This window comes from Hyla sarda, chromosome 10, assembly GCF_029499605.1.
Source record: "Hyla sarda isolate aHylSar1 chromosome 10, aHylSar1.hap1, whole genome shotgun sequence".
Classification (NCBI taxonomy): domain Eukaryota; kingdom Metazoa; phylum Chordata; class Amphibia; order Anura; family Hylidae; genus Hyla; species Hyla sarda.
The window spans coordinates 35,398,112-35,413,807 of record NC_079198.1 but is presented as its reverse complement, the minus strand read 5'-3'; positions in this window follow the sequence as shown (position 1 = coordinate 35,413,807).

The following is a 15,696-nucleotide window of genomic DNA, read 5'->3' as shown; positions in this document are numbered from 1 at the left end:
AGATCCTGTACGTGTGAACATACCCTTAGGGTACGTTCACACGAGCGGATCCCCAGCACGTGTTACGCTGCGTATCCACCGCTGAAAGACTGCTGTATGCTGCCTTTACAGGTGCCTGCTCGGAGTGGAAATACACCGCTACAAGCAGACACACTGAAGCTATGTGCGAGTCGCTGCGCATGCGCGGTGTACTCCCACACATCGCGGCAGCTCCCCCTGCTCTATGAGTTAGGCCGAGAGCTGCCGCAATGTGCGAGTATACTGCGCATGCCCACGGCAACTCGCACATTGCAGTGTGTCTGCTCGTAGCTGCGTATTGCCGCTCCGAGCAGGCACCTCTAAAGGCAGCATACACTGGTCCTTCAACGGTGGATCCGCAGCGTAATACGCGCTGGGGATCCGCTCGTGTGAACGTACCCTTAGGGTGTATTCATGCATTCAGTATCCTGCACAGATTTGATGTGAAGAATTTAAAGCTGCAGATTTGATGCTGTGTTCATTGAAGTCTGCAACATCAAATCCAGCGCATCAAATTTGCGCAGGATATTGTGCGTGTGAATGAACCCTCTAGGAGTTGTCATAGAATTAGAAAAATAGTCTTCCCTCCTTCTGGAAGCGGCACCACTCTTGGCCATGTTGTGTGGGATGAATATGCTGTGACTACATAACTTTTTTAAAGGGTTTCTCCCGTAACATCTACATATCATTTACTGCTAAGAACTACACAAGCTCTCATTTCCATCATACTGTAGTTGTTGTTGAGTTTGGTGTAGATTGCAGATTTATGGTCTATTCACATGTACAGCATTCTGCGCAGATTTGATGCACAGGATTTTCTGCTGCAGATTTCAATGTAAACTGAATGACTGAACAAATGCTTGAAATCCTGTGCAACAAGTCTGCGCAGAATACTGTACGTGTGAATAGACCTTAAAAGGGGTGATACCTACATGTGCTCAACCATGTATCTAGGATAGGTCTGTTGGCATTTCTGCTTATATCTTCAGCTTCATGGGCAGATGCATGTACATGTGTATTGTGTCCTCCTTCACTATGTTACTGTGATTATTTGAAGACATTAACGCTAGTTATATTTTTAGCAGTAACAAAACTCTCAGAATGCTTCCATTTTTTCTCCCTCTGCATCTTTCGTTCTCTGAATTGCTTATTTGACCTATTTACCTCACTATTCTCTAAGTGATGTTTCCCCTCTGATTGCTTGGCTTTCAATAACTACGTAGATTAGACGAAGAGAGAAAGCGTGACTCATTGGGTAATAGAAACACGCTTTCGTTTCCTCAGAGCATATGCTCCATGTAGATGGTTAAACACCAAAGCTACATGTATGACATTGGCACATGGATGTGTGGTGAGGGTGTGATGAGGGCGTGATGAGGGCAGATGTTATTACCCTAGGGGCAGATGGCATTAACCCCTTGTATTTGTGATGCCAGGGCTTGGTTAACCTCTGCACCACCCGAGGTATGGCCGCTGAATCCTTGGCTAGGCACGGGGCAAATAATAACTCCAATGCCAAGTTTTGGAACAACAGCAGCTTTACTGAGGCAGACAGATGGAATAGTCTTTACAGCTCAGTTAGGCCCAAGGAGGTGACCAGTGACGTTAGAGACTTGCGGGATTGCTGGGACTTGTAGTGTACTTAAACAGAATGCTGCAGACCCACGCTGAAGTTAGACAGACTTGACTGACTTGACTAGGACTGACTAGATTTCACCCCTTGTGTAGCTTACCAGGCTTTGACGTTAACCTGTGGGGCACTTGGTGATTGAAGCGTGACTGCAGGACTAGGCCTTGGGTCTCCTCAGGACACCCGACACTCTTAGGTCTTGACTGCTCCTCATCATGCTCTAAACTGCAACTAACTAGCCCCTCCATGGGTTTATAAGAGAGTGTTTTGGAGCGGTCCCATAGGTCACCACACAAGTCACCTGGTCACTGGCACCTTCCCTGGTTACATGACTTGGTAACAACATTTAAAGGCATATGAACATTATAAAGACATTCTCATACATAACATAAGACACTTATTAACCATTTGAGATATATACAATAAGGGTGGACTCAGGGGTCACTGAAATAGAGTCTGCAACACAGGACAGAAAGGGTACAGGAGTGCATCTCCTGTACTGGGCCACCACAGATGTATACTCAATCTGCATGTTCCTTGGTATTTTATTAGCTTTAATGCCTTCTATTAGCAGGTATATTTCACATTAAACTGCAGTGTTAGGCTGGGTTCACACAGTGGAATTTGTGTGGAATGTCTGGACATTCCACACATTTGTCCGATCCGGTGGGAGCTAGGAGTGCTCGGAAATGTGCAGTCTCATAAACAGACATGCATTTTCTTGCGGAATCTGCCGAAAGAATAGACATGTCTGTTCTTTCTGCGGAGGGATGCCAGAATCAGAATTTCTGCAGCAGAAACATCTGGGGAAATTCTGCTATGTGAACAGTGCAGCAGAATCCCATTGAAATCAATGGGACTTTGCTGCAGTGGAATGTCTGTGCAGACATTCTGCACAAATTTCACCATGTGAACATACCCTTAGGCTATGCTCCCATGGAAGAATTTCCATGTGGAATCTGCATTGGAATTCTGGATGACGATTCCACAGCAGCGGAGTCCCTTTGATTTCAATGGGATTCTGCGGCGCGGTTCACATATGAGAGTTTCCACACCGGAAATTCTAATTCTGATGTATGCAGAAAGAATAGACATGTCTATTCTTTCTGTGGACAACGCACAGAATGCATTGCCGTCTGTGAGCCAGGGCAGTCCTAGCGTTGGTATGTTATGCTGGTGCTCCATTGTCAGGGGCAATGTCCACACGAAGATTTTCTGTGCGGGCATTGCCGCGTGAACATAGCCTCAGTGTACTGCTGAAGAACTCTATCTGTTGCAGAAATACAACTCCCAGCATCCCCAGACCACCAAAGGCTGTCCAAGCATGCTGGGGGATATAGTTTTTGCGACAGCTGTTGGCACCTGGTTAGAAACACTGACTCTATGATGCCCCTTTAACTTCATTGTAGGCTTTGTGTTCCTGTGATTTAACAAAACTTCTAACATTTTCAGAGGCATGGCAAAAATTTTGATTGGTCGAGGTTCAGCCCCTCCCCTTGATCATGAAAATGCTACTGAATGTAAAGCACAGACCTATATATTTGAGCAGTTCTAGTGGAATTGGATAGACATTGCAGTGAGCTGGAAAGTGAAGCGCACATCTAGCAAAGAGGTGTGGCTATTTTGGAAACAGCATGCATAGGAGGAAGAAAATGTGATGCTACATTCCAAATGTGCCAAACTTTTGGTGCATTATCATTACTTTGTGCTGCTTTGAAAATATGAGAGTTAATTTCCGTGCCACTTTTTTCACAACAAAATTGCTGATTTTTTTACCTCTAAAAATTCAGGTCAGAACAAGCTAAACCCACGTAATTTTCACTGATTCCACTATTACACAAACAACAACAGTGAGTGAAACATGTCTGAAGACCAGGGGCATCTCTAGATTAAAACATTGGGGGCCTGTGCCCTGAATCAAAAGACAAGTGCCCAGAATGTTAGCTGCTGAGTTAGTCCATACAGCAGTGTTCTGCAACCAGTGTGCCTCCAGCTGTTGCAAAACTACAACTGCCAGCATGCCCAGACAGCTGCAGGCTGTCTGGGCATGCTGGTGTTTGTAGTTTTGCAACATCTGTAAACACATTGGCCCAGATTTATCAAACTGTGTGAGAGAAAAAGTGGAGAGATTTTTCCATAACATCCAATCACAGCTCAGATAACGAGCTGGTAAAGTGAAAGCTCGTTAGCTTTTGGTTGCTGTGGAAAAATCACTTCCCACCGTTTCATAAATCTGGGCCATTGTTTGGGAGACACTGCCATACAGTCAGTGATCTCTGCCTGCCTCTCCTGCTGGTCAAGTGACTCACAGAGAGCAGAGGAAGGACATGAGAGGCCATGGAGGAGGTCAGAAGATTACAACAGAGCTGTATGCATAGTAAAATTACAGTACTAGTACTACATTACAGTACTACAGTAATAGTCAAGTATAGTGTCCAGTAACCTTTTTCTCCCACCTTTTATTCGCTCTCCCATTTGCGCACCATGCGTCAAAGTTATTAATATGGTGCAGTGACATTGTTTCATATCGCGCACAACTACTTTGGCGGGAATATTGAACTTTAAGCCCGGCGTGCGCAGCAATCCCCTCACGTCATTTTCTCTTCATAAAATTAGCGTCCGCTTGTTTTCCATCAACTTTCTTCAAAGTCTGTATATTAATTAAGCAGAACGAAAGTTAATGGCACAGTCCGGGGCACAGAGGGCAGAGCGGACTCCTTCATCTTCCACTGCCAACCTTCACACTGCTAGTATGGAGGTGGACTCGTTCGCTGAGGAGAATGTTGAAGATGACATTACAGATACATCTCCAGTGCATACTCAAGGGCGTCAGTGTTTGCCAAAAAGTGTGTCTCCAAGTGTTGCAATACTACAACTCTCAGCTTTCCCACACAGCCAGAGGCATGATGGGAGTTGTAGTTTTGTGACCGCAGGAGACAAACCGATGCACTGCTGTGCTTGCAGACACTGATCAATGCTGTGCCATAAAAGCCAATAGCACATCATTGCTCAGTGTTACGGGCGCTCCAATACTACAGCCTGCTAAGGCTGCAGCATTATTGGAGCGCCGATCGGCCGAGTGGAGGCAGGTCGGGAACCTCCGCTCGTTATCTCAAATGATTGGAACCCAGCGGGATTTTGCCAATGGTGTCCCGATCAGCTCCACTGAGCTACCGTCACCTTTTTAAAGCATTATTTAGATGCCACGATCAATGTTGATCTCGGTGTCTAAAGGGTTAATGCCGGACATCACCCGGATCGGTGATGTTCAGCATTAGCCAGTAAGAAGAGAGCTCCGCTCCTGAGCTCTCTTCCTAAACCCTCGCTCCACGGCTGCCCCGTATCTAAACAGCGGCCAGCCATAGTAGTGTTACCCTCCTCCCAATGTTGAGCACTGCTGGGAGGAGGAACAGTGACACTCATGTCGCAATGGCCGGGCCGCGCTGCACGGAGGATGAGCATGCATCCGTCTACGGGACCGGGACTATGATCGCAGGCTGCAGTGTTTGAAATTGGCTCCCGTGCTTTGTGGCCTGGCCTCCCTGGAATAAATAATCGCATCATTTTGTAATGGAGGAAATCGCTATAACGCAATCCGCAATTATCGCGATTCGATGCGGATTGCAATATATCGTGCATGCCTTGTGTAAGCAATCAATCAGTATTGGACGCTCAGGACAACAGCATCGGCAAACCCCCCCCCCCCCCTCCAAAAAAAACCTAAGGGACGACTAAGATGATTATAATGTCAATATGAAAAGGCACACTAAAAGGCGCAATAAGAGCTGGGAGCGACAGACTAGTGCCAAAGGTAGACCAAAAAAAATCTCTAAGGCTAAGTTTCCACTTGGTTTTATTTTGGCGTTTTGCCCAAAAAAACGCCAAAACAGCCCCCATGAAAAAACTTTGAAAAAACGCTGTGGCCAGATGTTAGCTGTTAATCAATGAAAAAATGCTAAATAATTTTTCCACTTGGCATTTTTTCACTCTCTTTTTATTTATTAATTCATTTTTTTGGTGTTTTTCAGCTCCTTGGCGGTTTTGCAAAGTCGCAGAATGTTGAGCCAATGGCGTTTATTTTCCCCTGAAAAAAAAACACCATGTGGATTTTAACTTTGGCATTTTTGCAGCCAGTTTTTATTCTTTTTTGGACTTTAGCAATCCAAAAAAGTGATGGAGATACCTCATAGTGTACCATTAAAAATAATAATAATAATAATAAAGATACAGTAGTAATGGAAAAAATTGTATTTAACAAAATTTATCTTTTTTATAATGAAATTTTTATAAATTTTTAAACAGGGATCAATTTATGTGGGCGGGCAGGGCACTAAAAATTTAGCCGACAATAACAAAAATGTAGTGTGTGTGTGTGTGTTTTTCACTTTTGTTTTCTTAATTTTTTTTTAGGTAGTACTACTACTCCCAGCATGGAACACACTGTTCCATGATGGGAGTAGTAGTATCTGTACTAATTTACAGATCACCCTAGTCCGTTGCGAACCTTCTGTATAATTTATAGATGCGGCAGGCCGCTCCTCTATGGTCCCCTGCACTGCCGTATATATATAAATAAATATATATATATATATATATATATATATATATATATACACATACATCTATTCATATTTCTTGCAGAGAGCTGTGATTGGACAGATGGTTTCAGCCAATCACAACTCTCCATGGGAAACATGAATAGGTGTATATATATACATCAGTGCAGGGGACCATAGAAGAGAGGCCAGTCGTATTTATACATTATACAGGAGGATCACAGCCGGTACCAGGAGTGACATCCACTGTGATCTTTCCTTAACTGCATCTTTTTTAAGCTGGGGACCATTATCGGGAGCATGTGCAGGAAAAGAGGGCAGCTGCAGAGATCGGAACATTGGAAGATAGGTAAGTTAATGTATGAATGATTGATGTGTTTGATCGATGTGTTTGATTGTCGGGTAATTTATGTATAACATGTCATGTCACTTGCGCTAACATTGTTTCTGTTACTGTTACCAGGGTGCCTCCAGCTGTTGCAAAACTACAACACCCACCCAGCATGCCCTGACAGCCAAAGGCTGTCTGGGCATGCTGGGAGTTGCAGTTTTGCAAGAGCTGGGGACCCCCTGGTTCATTGGCAAAGATGCGCACAAGCTATTTTTCATCTTTCATTTTTAAATATCCCTCGCTCTTTTCTAAACTGGGTTAGTAGGTCAATGAAATGCATAGTAATTGCCGAGGGAACATGTTTCATTCATAAAACCGCAGACTTAATTGGATAATTGCCGTTTAGAACGTTGGGACCCCAAACCCCAATAAACCAGGGGGCCTCCAGCTGTTGCAAAACTGCAACTCCCAGCATGCCCAGACAGCCTTTGGCTGTCAGGGCATGCTGGATGGGTGTTGTAGTTTTGCAACAGCTGGAGGCACTCTGGTAACAGAAACAGTGTTAGCGCAAGTGACATGACATGTAAGGCTAGGTTCACACTACGTTTTGTAACTACGGTTCCCGTATACGGCTGGGAGGAGGTGGGGGGCGGGGCTTAATCACGGCGCCCGCACTCAGCCGTAATCGTGAACCGTATTTAAAGCATGTCTATGAGCCGACCGCAGGCAAAAATGTGGTCGACCGCGTTTTTGCCTACGGTCGGGAAACCGCATACGGCCGAAAAAGCAGCCGACCGGAGGCTGCGGTTCACTCCGGTCGGCTCATAGACATGCATTAAATACGGTTCCCGAATACGGCTGAGTGTGGGCGCCGCGATTAAGCACCGCCCCCCCCTCCTCCCAGCCGTATACGGGAACCGTAGTTACAAAACATAGTGTGAACCTAACCTTGTACAGAAATCACCCAACAATCAAACACATCGATCAAACACATCAATCATTCATGCAGAATTCATTCATTCAGAAGAGACCCGCGGAGATCAGAACATTGACAGGTAAGATGATGTATAATTCTATGTGATTCATTAATACATGATGTAATGTTGAATGAATGAATGAATAAATGTATGTATGTATGTATGTATGAATGAATGAATTCTGCATGAATGATTGATGTGTTTGATCGGTGTTTGATTGTTGGGTGATTTCTGTACAAGGTTAGGTTCACACTATGTTTTGTAACTACGGTTCCCGTATACGGCTGGGAGGAGGGGGGGGCGGTGCTTAATCGCGGCGCCCACACTCAGCCGTATTCGGGAACCGTATTTAATGCATGTCTATGAGCCGACCGGAGTGAACTGCAGCCTCCGGTCGGCTGCTTTTTCGGCCGTATGCGGTTTCCCGACCGTAGGCAAAAACGCGGTCGACCACATTTTTGCCTGCGGTCGGCTCATAGACATGCTTTAAATACGGTTCCCGAATACGGCTGAGTGTGGGCGCCGCGATTAAGCACCGCCCCCCCCCTCCTCCCAGCCGTATACGGGAACCGTAGTTACAAAACATAGTGTGAACCTAACCTTGTACAGAAATCACCCAACAATCAAACACATCGATCAAACACATCAATCATTCATGCAGAATTCATTCATTCATACATACATACATACATTTATTCATTCATTCTTTCAACATTACATCATGTATTAATGAATCACATAGAATTATACATCATCTTACCTGTCTTAATGTTCTGATCTCCGCGGGTCTCTTCTTTTCCATGCACCCGCTCCCGATAATGGTCCCTTGCTTCTAAATGAAAACTAATTTTGTTTTAACAAAAATACAATTTGTTTTTCACAGTTTCGTGGGCATGTACAATTAGTTTTGTTCGGAGTTCAGATTCATTCGGATGTAAATATTTCGTACATTCGGATCAATCCGAATGTATGAAATATACACAATTCGGACAAAAAACTAAATATGTCCGAAACGAATTGCACAAGTCTACCTGTACCTGCATTAATAGACAGATTGCAACAGGTGAAAAAATAGTGTAGCTCACTCAGTGGATAGATATACCTGAGGTGAACTGATGTTAACTTCACCCAAAGGTCTATTGGAATAGGAATAAATATAGTTGAAAATCTACCAAAAATCAGTCCTCAAGGTATATAGGAAGATGGAGATGATAGAACATAGAGAGAGATCCAGGTAATATTAATTAAGAATATTTATTTATTCAGTTATAAATGTGTTGTTCACTAATGATCACTGTCCCAGCAGGGCCCTTGCATGGGACATAGAACACAGTGTAGATATTAAAATGGAATAAAATAAATTAAATCAATAAAAGATAAGTAAATCAAATAGGTTAGAAATTGCATCTAAAAAGTCCCGTTAGTAGATCGTAAGATCACTGGGTAATGCTGTTCAATAATAAAAGAAACAGTGTCTCTCAGTAACCAGAGAAATTCCAAAGTCTGAGTGCGATGTAGCAGCAGTAGGATGAAATAAGTCTTTCTGCACAGTGGCACTGAGTATAGAGTAGCGGTCTTTGCATATAATGTATCAAATGTAGCAGATTGTATCACAAAGTCCGGTGCACAGCACCACTCACCACTCCTGGGATCGCTGTTTAGAACTAAGTCGGCGGGATGGCACGGAGGTGTCAGACCTCCGGCAGTGACCGGTCTCTGGCCCCTGAAATTGGTAGCACTGTGGGTGAAGCTGCAAAGAACCTCCTTCAGAGGTCCGTGGCTGCATTTCTTTGGAGATCCGCGGCTGGCACGGATAGCACCGGCCCAGCAGGTATACCGTGGGTCCTCGATGGTGTAGGGAGACAGCAGGATCGTAGCGGTGTGGTCGTAGCAGCGGTGGGAGTGGGTGTTGGCGTGCCTCGTGTGAATTGGGCGCTTAAGCGCGCGTGGAGCAGCAAAAATAGTAACAGTGGTCCCGAAGCTAGGGACTTCCAGCAGTTGCAAATGGAATTCTGTATTTTGCTGGATTTTTGAGAAATTCTGATAAGTATGGATAGATGCAAGTATTGAATATATATCTAGACGTGTTTCAAGGCCGCGGGCCTTTTCCTCAGTAGAATAATGATTGTATTGTCTATGTCAGAGGTGTTTTATATAGTGTGAATGGTGGTTAAGGGGAATTGGAAAGTCTGGAAAATCCAGGTTAGAGATAAAATCAGGTTCTGGATCCAATGAGGAAAGATGAAGATAGGAGAATAGAGGAAAAGTAGAGATGATAAGGAAGAAGGTGAGAAAGGATGTAAATGATAAAGATATATCAGACATATGGGAAGAAAATTAATTGATACATGCAGATGGTTTAAAAAAACAATGTTCAGAGCAAAATAAATTTGACCATAATTAGATAGAAATATATAGGGTATGGTGAATAAATAGTGATAGAATAATTATGTGGGATATATTGAAAAGATGGTGTGGGATATATTGAAAAAATAAATAAAAATAAATAGAAATGAATAAAAATGGAAATGTATGAAAATTATATTAATGAAGATAGAAAATGAAATTAAAATAAAAGTAAAAAAATAATAAAAATGAATAAATAAATATAAAAATAAATATAAATATAAAAATAAAATAAAAATTAAATTAAATCAGGTGTCAGAAGTTACACTCCCTGTGATCTGTCTATTAATGCAGGTACTACAGCTCCAAGCATGGAGCAGAGTGTTCTCCATGTTGGGAGTAGTAGTACCTGCAGTTAAGAACAGATCACAGCGGGTGTCACTCCTGACACCCGATGCGATCGTCCTATCTATTGCAGAGATGGAGCGTCTCTCTACAGCGCTAGCATCTCTGCACTATACTCCGGCCAGACAGTGATATGAATAGAACATCACATCATATTTCCCGCTGAGAGCGGTGATTGGCTGCAACCATCCTGCCAATCCCCACACTGGCGGAAAATATGAATGAGTGATGTGAATTTCTATTCTCATCACTAGCCGGCCTGGAATACAGAGCAGAGATGAGAGTGCTGTATAGAGCCGCTCCGCATCTCTGCTATATTATGGACGATCGCATCAGGTGTCAGGAGTGACACCCGGGGCGATATGTCTATTAGTACAGGTACTACTACTCCCATCGTGGAAGAGTCTGTTCCATGCTGGGAGTAGTAGTAGTACCTAACAAACTAAAAAATTGAGAAAAATAAAGTGAAACACACTGTAACACTCACGTTTCAGTAGACTAGAACACTGATGATAGTGGATCCGCTGGACCTGTGTGGTAGATGACTCGGAACGTATCAGGGAGCGGAGTCTAAGGTGCTGCTGGTTTTCACCAGAGTCCGCCGCAAAGCGGGATGGACTTGCTGCTACCCCTGGTATGGCTCGACCACACAGGCGGCTAAGGAGATTCGAGGCACAGGTGGGATAAGGCAACTCATGGTCTGGATAGCAGGAGGTCAGGGCAGGCGGCACAGTAGCGTAGTCAGGAACGCAACAAAATAGTCAGTAGGCAGGCGGCAAAGGAGCAAGGTCACTAATGGGCGCACTGGCCCTTTAAATCTTAAAGCTCTGACGTGCGCATGCCCTAGGTGATGGGAACACTCACGCCGGAGCAGAGAGGTGGGGCAGGAGAAGTACCAAGATAGTGACGGGCTGGGATTCGCATGCGGGTGCGTCCTGCCATGCGAATCCCAGCCCCGCCGGGAGCAACAGGTAACTGGACTATGCGCTCAGGGCCAGCGTGAGCGACAGGAGCGCGTACCTCCCCCCTTTGGTCTCCCTCTCCTTTTACAATTCAGAAAACTCCTGAGAAGGTCATGTTCCAGGATATTCTCCTCAGGCTCTCAAGAGGACCATAACCCTCTCAGTCAACCAGAAAAAAATTATGTTTACCTCTCACAGTTTTAGTGGCAAGAATCTCTTTAACTTTGCAGACGTCAGAAGAGCTGGAGACAGGTGTGGAGACAAGATTCTTTTGAGAAAACTGGTTTATGACAAGAGGCTTGAGGAGAGAGATGTGGAAGGAATTGGGAATGTGTAACATAGCAGGTAGACGGAGTGTGTAGGAGACAGAATACACTTTTTGTAGAATCTGGAAGGGACCAAGGTAGCGAGGACCAAGCTTGTAACAGGGTATCTTGAAGCAGATGTACTTGGTTGAAAGCCACACCATGTCACCAGGAGAGAAGGACGGAGGAGGTCTTCTACTCTCATCAGCTTGCGCCTTCATGCGTGAAGAAGCCTGGAATAATGACTGTTGGGTCTGTTGCCAGATGGTGGAGAAGTCAGGGACCAGCTCATCAACAGCAGGCACATCATAGGAAACTGGGAGAGGAAGAGGAGAACGGAGATGGAGTCCATAGACAACAAAAGGGAGATGACCTTGTGGACTCGGAATTCTTATGATTATATGAGAATTCAGCCCAGGAGAGAAGGTTGACCCAATCATCTTGGCGAGCTGAAACAAAATGCCGAAGATAAGTCTCAAGAATTTTATTAACCCTCTCCACCTGACCACTGGACTGAGGGTGGTAGGCTGAGGAGAAGTCCAGATGATGTCCAGACGGTTACAAAGGGCTCGCCAGAACTTAGAGGCAAACTGCACACCACAATCCAAAACGATATGCTGAGGAAGACCATGTAAACGAAAGACATGCAACAAGAAGTACTTCACCAGCTGTGGGGCAGAAGGAAGACCTGGTAGAGGAATAAAATGAGCCATCTTGGAAAGCTGATCTACAACGACCCAAATTACAGTGTGACAACGGAATGGGTAAAAGCTGTAAGAGTCCTGCAGGTCTCTGTCGAACAGTTTTGTCACAGGCACAAGTTTCACAGGAACAAACAAAATCAGAAACATCACGTTCAAGATGGGGCCACCAGTAGTGCCGGGAGATAAGAAGTAAAGTCTTGCGTATACCAAGATGACCTGCTGTCAAGGAAGAATGACCCAATTTCAGTACCTTGCGTCTCAATCTGGCGGGTACAAAGGATTTTCCCGGAGGAACTTACTGAATTTCAGCAGGAGCGGCAGGAAACAAACGGTAAGGAGGAATAATAAGCCTAGGCGTGGAATCCAAACCAATGACGTCCGAGGACCTGCAGAGAGCATCTGCCCTGATATTCTTATCTGTTGGATGGAAGTGGATGAAGTTGAACGTAGAAAAGAACAGTGACCACCTTGCCTAGCGGGGGTTCAAACGCTGAGCAGACTGAAGGTATAGAAGATTCTTATGGTCGGAGTAGATGCGGACCGGATGAGAAGAACCTTCCAATAAATGTCACCATTCCTCCAAAGCTGGCTTGATAGCGAGGAGTTCACGATCTCCAATAGAGTAATTCCTCTCAGCAGGAGAGAAGGTCTTGGAGAAAAACCCACAAGTTACAGTCTTGCCCTTGGCGTTTTTTCTGAGTATGAATGGCACCCGCTCCAATAGATGAGGCATCAACCTCCAAAGCAAAGGGCCTCTCCAGATCTGGTTTTGTAAGCACAGGAGCAGAGGCAAACACAGACTTTAAATGGGAGAAAGCCTCTTCAGCCTCTTGATGCCAAGACTTAGGATTGGAAGTCTTCTTAGTGTGAGCCAAGATTGGAGCAACCAAGGATGAAAAATGTGGAATAAATTGACGATAATAGTTAGTGAATCCCAGAAAGCGTTGAATAGCACGTAGGCCAGAAGGACTGGCCAATCCAATACTGCAGACAATTTATCATATGCAGGCCCCGATGGGAGACAATGTAGCCAAGAAATGGAAGACTAGACTTCTCGAACAGGCATTTCTCCAGTTTGGCATAGAGATGATTCTTCCGTAGTTGCTGAAGAACCAGACGAACATGAGTACGATGTTCCTCTAAGTTGGGAGAGAAGATCGGGATGTCGTCTAGGTATACGACAACACAGGTGTAGAGAAGATCATGGAAGATATCATTGACAAACTCTTGTAAAATGGCTGGAGCATTGTAGAGACCAAAAGGCATTACGAGATACTCAAAATGTCCATCACGAGTATTGAAGGCCGTTTTCCATTCATCTCCCTTGCGGATACGAATGAGGTTATACGCTCCACGTAAGTCCAACTTGGAGAAAACCTTGGCACCACGTAGATGGTCAAAAATTTCTGAGATAAGATGTAGTGGGTAATAGATGTTGACCGTGATTGCATGGATGGAGTGAGCCATTCTTCTTCCCTACAAAGAAACCAGCTCCAGCAGGAAAAGAGGACTTATGGATAAATCCCTTTTGGAGATTCTCCTGGATATACTCAGCCATAGCTTTGGTCTCAGGAACCGATAGAGGGTATATCCTTCCATGAGGAGGAGTGGTACCAGGCAAAAGATCTATAGGGCAGTTGTAAGGACGATGTGGAGGCAGAGACTCGGCCTGTTTCTTGCAGAATACGTCAGAGAAACCTTGGTAAGGTGGCGGCAGGCCAGGTAAAGGAGGAAGACGAGAAACAACTTTAGGCTGAACTGGTTGGAGGCGAAGATTTTGATAGGATTGTCCTCAGCGAATAATTTCTCCAGTTCTCCTATCCAGTTGCGGAGAATGGCGTTGCAGCCAAGGAAGACCAAGAAGAATATCTGAAGTACATAACATAGAATTCAATATTTTCTTTATGCAATACACCTACTTGCATGACGAGAGATTCTGTACGGAAGTGACCTATACCGTCCAGATTTTGTCCATTAACAGAGGAGATGAACAAGGGCTTGGGCTTGATACTCGTGGACCAACAAAGCATCAATAGTCACCTGTTGATCCAGAATCCAAAAATGCTGTAGCATAGAAGGAAGACTTGGCTGAAGCGTGGATGTTACGATTCGGCAGGCTGGATGTGGATCCTCTGTGTCAGCGAGGGATTGGCGTGGACCGGTTCTAGGTTGCTACTGGTATTCACCAGAGCCCGCCGCAAAGCGGGATGGACTTGCTGCGGTGGTAGCAACCAGGTCATATCCACGGGCAACGGCTCAACCTCGCTGACTGCTGAGAAGGCATAGGACAGAAGGACTAGACAGAGGCGAGGTCAGACGTAGCAGAAGGTAAGGGCAGGCGGCAAGGTTCGTAGTCAATGGTGATAGCAAGAGGTCTGGAACACTGGTATGGCAAACACAGTAGACGCTTTCTCTAGGCACAAGTCCCGCTATGCGAATCGCATCCCCGCCGGCAGTGTCAGTGCAGCGCTCCCGGTCAGCGGGTCTGACCGGGGCGCTGAAGAGAGGGGAACGCCGCGAGCGCTCCGGGGAGGAGCAGGGACCCGGAGCGCTCGGTGTAAAAGTACCCCCCCCCCTTAGGTCTCCCCCTCTTTTTGTCTGCTTGTCGCTTCACATGGGACGAGGCCATTGGGAGCGATTCTTGAGTTCCTTTCTGGAAGACAGAGAAGTCCTGGGTAAACTCATCAATGGCAGGCAGTCCAGAAGAAGTGGGAATGGGGAGGGGGGGCAGAGGGTGAAGCTTGCCACGGGGCAGAGTGTTACCAGGAAGGGGGCTATGGGGAGGCAAGATCTCTGCTCGTTTTTTGTAAAAAACCTCGGCATAGTCCTGATAGGCCTTGGGGAGACCTGGTATAGGAGGAGACACTGAAGTTTGACTGATGGGACAGGGAGCAGACGTGAGGCATTTTTTGTGGCAAGAAGCACCCCAGCTCTTGATCTCCCCGGTGGTCCAGTCAAGGGTAGGAGAATGCAAAAAACAAAGAAAGGGGGGCTCACCTATTTAATTATACTGGGTGCTACTCAGTGAAAGGGCAATAAACCATGTAAAAGAGGAGAAAAAAAGAAATTCACTGCAATTAGTAGCACACCAAGAAAAATTTATATTCAAAGAATTTTTATTATGCTCAAAAAGTATTAAATAGCAGAACAATATGTTGCAAACACAATACTCAGTACAAAAGGGGTTAAAAACATCTAAAAAACTGACTCAAAACAGCCAGTGCACAACCTAGGAGAGGGGCCATGAACCCCCTCACCTAAAGACACCCATCCTCAATACACAACAATACAATGTAAAATAGCCTCCACAGTACTGGAGCCTGCCAGCCCACTGGCTCAATAGATAATGAAGAATGCACAATAAAGGTATAATTTGTGTTCATTAAGAACACAGTAATCTCAATACTTGCGGAATATGGACATGAAGCAAGCGTCCCAGACTGGAGTGAGGCAGAGTGGAGT